General features: G+C 28.5%; 1 long non-coding RNA gene across 1 annotated transcript; it reads left to right on the forward strand.

Annotated features, from left to right (window-relative positions):
* Window positions 1-559: 559 nt before the first annotated feature.
* On the forward strand, window positions 560-6,282 carry LOC118029149 (uncharacterized). Its single transcript, XR_004684140.2, has 3 exons — window positions 560-835; window positions 5,692-5,795; window positions 5,963-6,282. It is a non-coding gene; the product is annotated as an uncharacterized lncRNA (long non-coding RNA).
* Window positions 6,283-8,863: the final 2,581 nt, after the last annotated feature.

Genomic DNA, 8,863 nt, shown 5'->3' on the forward strand with positions numbered 1-8,863 from the left:
AATGTAATAGTTTTTTTTCCTTCTGAATTCCAAGTTATTTTTAATTTTAACTATATATCTAAGTTACTTCATAAGCATGTTATAATTAATGGATTGAGAACACTTTAATTTACTCATAAATAATTTATCATGTGCAAAGCATAATCCATGTTATATTTAGCACACTTTTCTAAATGTTTTCCTGTTCGAGTGGTAAAATTCAATTTTGTCCTTACAAATTCATCAACATTCAACTTTTATCCTTAAATTCTTAATTTTCAAATATTACCCTTCAACTTCTCGAAAAGTTTCCGTGAATCTTCTAACCATTAAATGACAAACTTGTTTTCATATATGAGGAATCGAGGGGGATCAGAGAAAAGTACGAAAAATAAAAAGGAAGTCAAGAGCAAGCTTTTTGTTATTTATTAAGGGGGGAATTAGAAAGCTATAAGAAGTATAGGGATAATATTAGGAATTATTAAACTATGTTGTGGGGGGTGGGAGTACAGCTATAGTTTACCCTCATCTAATGGTCTCGCTACTTTATGAAGAACTATATATGTGTGGACACCATTAATTTTACTTAAAAGTGGGTCCATCCGTCCAAATTTGTATTTCCTGTTTGAATCTTCCGATATCGAACGTTTTTAGTTCAATTACTTTCGAAGTCCATTGATCAATCGTTTCATCGCCTTGGGCAAATGGGATTATTTATCAATCGTTTCTCTGCCTCCCTCTCCCAAAAAAGAAAAAAACACGGAAATTATATATCTTCAAAGTTTGAAGATGGCAGGGAATTTGGGGAAGGAGGATTCCAGTTCGGTTCAGGATCTTCAAGATGCAAGTATCACCGGTAAGTCAAATAACTGTGGTTATATTTAGTAGTTTTGATTTTATAAACCATTTAATATTTCATAATTTCGGGACTATATTATAAGACTATATTATAAAATAATAAAATAAAAATAACCATTGAATCTTTCATGATTTTGAGACTTCACCTGTTTAAAATCGCTTGGAGTTGAATGATATATGTTCTCATTTTCTTTTTTGGCTAAATATATATAGATGCATGGTTAGATCTAGTTGGATGGATGAATATATAATAAGGAAATGTTTTAAGCATCCGATCTGTTGAATAATCTTTGATTTCTCTCACTGTTTCAGCTCAAGCTAAGTTCTTTAGGCCTGGGTTTCATGTGATTCTATTTTGTACTCTTTTTAAGGGGTTTTTTTTTTTTTTTTTGAGATTTTCTTCTTTGTAAAAAAAGAAACAAAAGACTGTAACTTTTTTAATGTTATTTTCTTTTTTTAATGAAGTACTGATTTTTGTTGAACAAAAGAGTATCAGAGCCGACAAGAGAATGACTGAGCGGTGAAGAGGATAAGTAACACAAAAATGTTAAAGCAATTTTTGTAGTTAAAAACTGTAACCCTTGTTAGCCATGAAGAAACCTTTTGAATTTGGCACCCAACCTTTAATTGATGAAAAACTCTATGTGTATAATCTTTTTTATGATATCTTTGGTTTCCTTTTACATAGTATAAAAGATGATGAAGGAAATAAACACTAGGATAATCATTCAAAAGAATTGAATACAATAAGGCACACTTAATAAAGATTAATAAATATTTTAATTATAATTTAAATAAAAAATTCAAGAATTTCATGGAAAAGCTACATGGGAGTATTTAGCTCACAATCAGATTATAACAAACCAAAATCTCTATAAAATTCATCATAAAATATATATATAAAAATATAAAAAAGAAACTCTATTTAAATTAAATTTCATGAAAAATCAAACACTCATATTTTTTAACCACCATTCAAAAGTTTCACTAAAACTCATGCGTTGTACTTTATGGTTAAGACCAATCCTTATACATTATCTTTTTCATAGGTTAAAGTTTTGAAACCTTTTCCAATGATTTAACTTAATCTTTTATACTGGCTGAAAATCAAACCTACTATCTTATCTTTTTGATTGATACATGATTAACTTGCCCTTCCTCACCACTACTTATAAATGGACAAGTATCAAACCATTTAAATACCCTTTAAAAGGTTTTTTTCAAGTATTTTATGTATCATTTACACTTTTCACAATATTATTCTCTTAATAAAGTTGAATGAAATACAAATGAAACATATGAAAAATTTTTGCTAGTAACACTTTAACCTTGTTTTTTGATTAAACAAGAGTAAATCTAAGGTTATTCGAGGTTGTTTAAGAGTTAGAATAAGATTAAAATTTTACCTTGGATGTTCTTGAACATTTTGCTAAAGTGAGGAATGTTTATATAGCTAAAAATCAAACTAGACATTAGGTATAATTTTTCAAAATATTTCTACCATTAGAAAAATCAAATAGATCATTGTTGGAATTGGTTAGACCATTTTAAAGTTACTAGAAAAGTTTTGAAAATTTTAGGAATCAACTAAATTGTTTTTACAACAATGATCAAACTATTTTGAGAAATGGCAAGTCATTTCCCAAAACCTTAGACCAATTTAGTTGGGGTAATTTATCTTGTTTTGTGTGTTTTGATCTTTTCTTGGTTTTCTTATATACTTTTAGGTTTATTTAGGTTTTGTAGGTGTGGGAACAAATTTATAAATAAATCAAATATTATTTGATAAACTTCAGTACAAGATATTGATCATCAAAATAAAAAACCATTACTGCATCAAGTTTCATGTTCTTGAACTTCATACGCCCATTCCTTGCTTATCTGATGATTTCCTTAAATGAATCTAATTTTCACAAAGCTTATACAACATACAAATGCAAGTAATGTGTTTTCATTTTCATTAAGTAAAGCTACTTACTATAACTTTTATGGATGCCTTGACCTTGTATTTAATCAACATTTAACTTAAGCATTAATGCATGTTTCATACAAGCATATCACATATGCATTCAAATAAACATATGATTATTACATCATTTAAAAACATAATGATCCAAGTATGATATTGTAATCTTTAAACATATAAGATAAAAGAAAAAGTTAATTTTTGAGTTTAAGACAAATGATTTTTTTATTATTATAATACAAGTTATATTTTTAGTTTAAGACAAGTTAATTTTTAAATGTAAAATAAGTTATGTACAACTCCTTAGAAGTACTACTTAACTTAATTGGAAAATGACAATGAACTTTTAGTGTAATAAAATGAACAAAAACATAAAAAATCATATAATCAAGTTAATGAAAATTGATGCAAATCGTTAATCACATCAACTTACACATGAATTCATATAAGCAAAAAATTCAATTCATGACAACATATATATCTCCTCTCATTTAATATATTCTATATGCAATGACAATATAAATATAATACTACAGAACATATATCAAGTATATTTTATCATTAAAAGATATCTAACAACAAAAGATCAACCAAATCATAATATTTAGAAAAAAAAATTACCCCAAACATCTTATAGTTTGGTTGAAAGTGCACTTGCCTATCAAGTTTTGAAAAATTACACTTTGTAACCTAAGCTTTGCTTTACAATTTAAATCTTATACCTAGCATGCCTTAACAAAGTCAACAAAAATTATCTGATTATCTACAAGTTTTTTTTTTTTTTCATTTATTGATAAAAAGCTTTTATAATAAATATTATAAATTTGCCATTGGATAAAAAACTCTGGTATTCTTCTTCCACCCATCTTTTCCCTGTAACACCAAACATAGCCATTACTTCCCTTTTTTTTTTTATTCCTCACAACTAAACAAGTCCTTACAAGACTAATGTTATTGTTTATCTTCCCCTAAATCCATCAACCACTATTGTTAATAGTAATAACTCTGCAATACATAGTGAACAACCACAACCCACACATCCATTGGCCTTCTGATCTATAAAAGAACCACTCGATTTGTCAGTGGTTGTCTCATTAAGAACTTGTCCTTATTATTTGCTTAAAATTACCAACAAAAGTTCGATATTCATCAAGAACCACTCTCATCAAGAAACAAAAATCAACACCATTTTATCTCTTCCCAGTTCTTTCTTTAAAAACCTCAACTCATCCACTCTAAAAGTTTAAAAACCATCACCATTTTTGTTAATGGTGCTGAAAGATTATTTCCAATCTCATTTCCAATCCATAAACTACTAAATTCTTACTCAAACCTATCTCATAGCCCATCCACCGAGGTTTCCTTCTCTTGATGGAACAACACTAACACTAAGAAATCGAAAACAATATTCGTTGCCATTGTTGTTTCACTTTTAAAGTACTATTATGACCTTAATAATGCCATTGTAAAAGAAAATTTTATTTTAAAGTACACCAGCACACCTTCACCTCCCTCAATAATAAATCCAAGTACTTTTTAGCCTTGAAAAAAAAATCCAAATCCAAAACCAAATCCATCTTCTCCTAAAAGATTGTGGGAGTAAAAACAATTTGTTCCCTCGACTAGCTCTTTGAACCCGAACAAAGGCCTTGAATTGCCTAATTCCCTTGATTCAATTAGATAATACCTTGATCCAGGTCCGAATGAAAAGGGAGGAAGCCCGATTGATTTTGCAATAATAGGTGGATAATGGTAAACTGATTGATATTGGATTTGTAGGGCGTATATACACCTAGAGAGGATATTAATTTGAGATTAATAAATTCAACTTGAGGTTTATGGAGATTCAAAGAGATGATCGAAAACTTGAGGGCTCTTTCCAAGCTTAATTTAATTTGAGATTTTTTTAGGGTTTTTGAATAGAGAAATCATGTTTGGAGAAGATGAAATTTTAATTTGTTTTTTGTTTCACTTTCTAATGTATAACATGTAAGGGTAGCTTGGTTTTTTGTTTAATTTAAAAATTTGTATTCATGCGTAATTTTTCAAAACTCGATAGGCAAGTGTGACTTTAACCAGCCTATAAAATGCCAGGGGTAATTTTTCCAATCATCTTTAATAATTCTTTAAAGAAACTTCATTTGATTGCTTCATTTCTAAAACTTTGTGCATATCTTAAGTTCCTTGCACAAGATAACATTAGTAACACCAAGCAATATTTCAACAGTCACAAAATTCACTCATCTATATAAAATCATTAGTCAAGTCAAAACATAACTTACCTATACCATTCTTCCAGCATATCAATACAAACATATAAAGTCATAAACTCGATCTTTTATGCTTGTTTGATATTTAAATCATCAATGTAAAACATAAACATAAACATGTATTTAGACATTATTAATTACATATTTGGTTATCATCAAAACCATAAATGACTAACAAAATTCCGATTCAATTTCCTTATTACTCCTCTAGCATCCAATGTTAAATTGCAATTGTTTCTTCAGTAAAATATGAAATGGAGTGTGGTCCCCAATATTATATGCTGTCACTTTATTATATTTCTCTCTAGTAAAACATGTTTTCAGTACTAGTACGATGTATTTGTTGTATGACCGTTTTGATTTATATTGGTGACCTAAGCTACTTATAATATCATTGTAATTGGTTTATTAGCATTTTTTCAATTATAATTGCAAGTCAAACAGATACTAAAAACAAGGTTAGTGAACCATTTTTACAGGAAAACAATTTATACAGATAACCTTAGTTAGGGATTAAATCAGGAATACAATTGAAAAAGAAGGAAAGAAGTTAACTGTAATAGTGTTCATGGATGCCTGCCCCCAAAGCAGCTCATGCATACACGTTCAAACACGCAGGCTCTGGTCATAAGCGGCGCCGAGGTTCTGTTCAACCATCATCGTCTAGAGCTGGGAAGAAACCCAAACAGGATATCGACAGAGATTACCGTGAGAAAAAGAAGGTAAGTAGACAGCCAAATATTACTCCTTTGTGGTGATTTTCTTTCCTTTTCTTTCCCTCATTCAGAACTCATGTTCATTTCTTTTCCTATGTAATTTGTAGCAAGATTAATTAAATGGTTTATAAAATGAAAACTAGTAGATATAACCACAATTATTTGACTTACAGGTGATTCTCGGATCTTGAAGATCCTGAACCGAACTGGAATCCTCCTTCACTAAATTCCCTGCCATCTTCGAATCTCCTGGAGATATACAATTTCAGTGTTTTTTTCTTTTTTTTGGAGAGGGAGGGAGAGGCTACAGTTGATAAATAATCCCATTTGGGCAAGGCCATGAAACAGCCAATCAAGGGATCAGTTCTAAAGTAAGTCGTTCGATATCGAAGGATTCAATAAATTAGTGCTTCATGAAGTAGCTGCACTCCTAAGTACTACCCCTATATAGTTTAATAATTCCTAATATTAATTATCCCTATATTTCTTCTAACTTTCTATTTTTCAAATGAAAACACTTAAAGATCCTAAACATCCAAATGAAAACAAGTTTGTCATTTAATGGTTAGAAGATTCACAGAAACTTTTCGAGAAGTTGAAGGGTAATATTTGAAAATTAAGAATTTAAGGATAAAAGTTGAATGTTGATGAATTTGTAAGGACACAATTGAATTTTACCACTCAAACAGGAAAACATTTAGAAAAGTGTGCTAAATATAACATGGATTAGGCTTTGCACATGATAAATTATTTATGAGTAAATTGAAGTGTTCTCAATCCATTAATTATAACATGCTTATGAACTAACATAGATATATAGTTAATTGACAAATCATAAGTATTTGAAACTTAAAAATTAAAAAACAATATATATTAAATAACTCAGGGCCATTTTACTACCAAACTTAAAACAAATCATAAGTATAAATACAATATTTTTAATTCAAAACATAAACATGTCTACAATAGGACTTAAAAAGTCTCCTTCAAACCCCTCTCTTCTTGTTCCAGTAATAAAAAGTCCTTTTCTTATATTATTTTATGTTCAATTAGAACGCTATCTATAGCCACCTCTTCCCTGGCCGCATCCGCATCAAATTAATTTTACAGCTGGTTGGCCAAGACTTTAGCTCATGGGAGCCGACCTGAAGACCCCATTTGCCCATATTGAACACACGGTCGTCACTTATGTTGTTTTTTCGTTCAGTCCAGAATAGCCCGTATAACTTGTTTCATTTTAAAAAACAGAATATTCTAGAATAAATTTTATCTAGCTTTAAATTTTGATTCATTACATAATGAGGCCAAACTTGGCAAAAAAAAACAAATAAGTCATGTGTCATCTTTGAATAATAAATATAATATATATTCGGGTCATTATTAATGATTTTTTATATTATTAGATTCATTTTATATAGATTTTTTTTTTTATGATAATGATAATATTATAATCAAGGCTTTAATGTGTCTCCAGAATTTTGTTTTTTTTCTCTTTACTTTTGATTTAATAATTTTTTAGATGTTGTTATTGGAATAACAAGTTATATATATTCTATTTTGTAATTATAACATGTAAAAGTTATGAAATTTTATCAAAATAAAAAATTTAGCAGTGTTTGTTCCACCAGATTTTTTTTTAAAAATGCTAATAAACAAACAAAATCCTCAAAAACTTTGAGGACCAAAATGTAAAAAATTCATTAAGATCAAAGTGTAAAAAATCTTGATATTTCATTATTCATTGCTACATTGAAATATGTCAAAACCTTCTAGTATATGTTAATCATTGTATAAAATAAGGAAATACAACTAAAAAGCCAGATGTGTTTTCTATGGAACCCCGTGTAGTCATACATTCTTAAGCATTTTTAGTGGATAATAGAGAAATTTAAATCTTAAATGGCCATAGGTAAAAAGATGAAATAGACATTAACTAGTTTATATGCTCTATGATATTGGTAAAACAAAGATTTTGTTAATGTAATAAAAAAGATTTTGTCAATGTAATAAAAAAAGTCAAAGTTATAGAAAATTACTTAGTAACATATACAGAAACAATTTGGTAGACCAATATTACTACAGAAGTCCTCGTTTACTAGGATAAAGAAACAAAGATAGAGTCAAACTAACATGCTGCAAGAGTTTATCATTTATATGGATTTTGTTTTCGTCATTTATACTTGATATTTTCTTACAAAAAAGATACGTATTCATGGTTAAATCAGAACTAGCTTACAGATGTTTAGAGTTCTAAAGCGATCAGTACTTGGGAATGCCAGAACATCCAAATCCAAGTCATTCAGGAAAAATAAAAACAGAACACCACTTGCGGAAAAAGAATCTAGAACATAGTAGCATTGTGAACAGGCACGACCAATGCAAAGGTTTTAATTATGTGTTTTACATTTAATTTATGTAAAGTTTATATAGTTATATAATAAGATATATAGTGAAATAGAATAAAATAAATTATACAAAATACTTGATTATCTCCTTTGATTAGATGATAAAAATAATTTCTTAATTACTTGATTTTATCAATTTCTTGATTCTTCCTTTAATCAATTGAAAAATAAAAAAAAAATTTACCTTAATTATTTTTTTTTTAACACATCCTCTCAACTCATGATAATTTTAATTTTCATGAGTTTTGTTGTAACCCATTTTTGGGTCCCCATACAAAAATAATAATAATAATAATAATAAATAATAATAATAAATAAATATATAGCCGGAAGAAATTATAAAAAATAATAGGAGGCGGGAGCGCTCAGAAAAATGGTTAGAAAAATTGGTTAAGGAGGTTAAAAATACAAAGATTGAAATTTTATAGTATATTCTTGAATGATAAGAGTCTTGTTGAAAATGAAAATTTAAATTTGAGGAGAAAAGTCCAAAATTAGATGTTTATCGACTTAGTTGAAGTTAAGAGAGAAGGAGAATTGGAGAATATTATGGAGGCTGTGTTAAATGTATGCAGCACTCCCGTATGTAATATATATATAGATGTAGGGTTGTACATGATACTAACCATGTAGTATACTACACATGATCAGAATCTATATATGGTAAAT

The sequence above is a fragment of the Populus alba genome, chromosome 19 (genome assembly GCF_005239225.2).
Source record: "Populus alba chromosome 19, ASM523922v2, whole genome shotgun sequence".
Lineage (NCBI taxonomy): Eukaryota > Viridiplantae > Streptophyta > Magnoliopsida > Malpighiales > Salicaceae > Populus > Populus alba.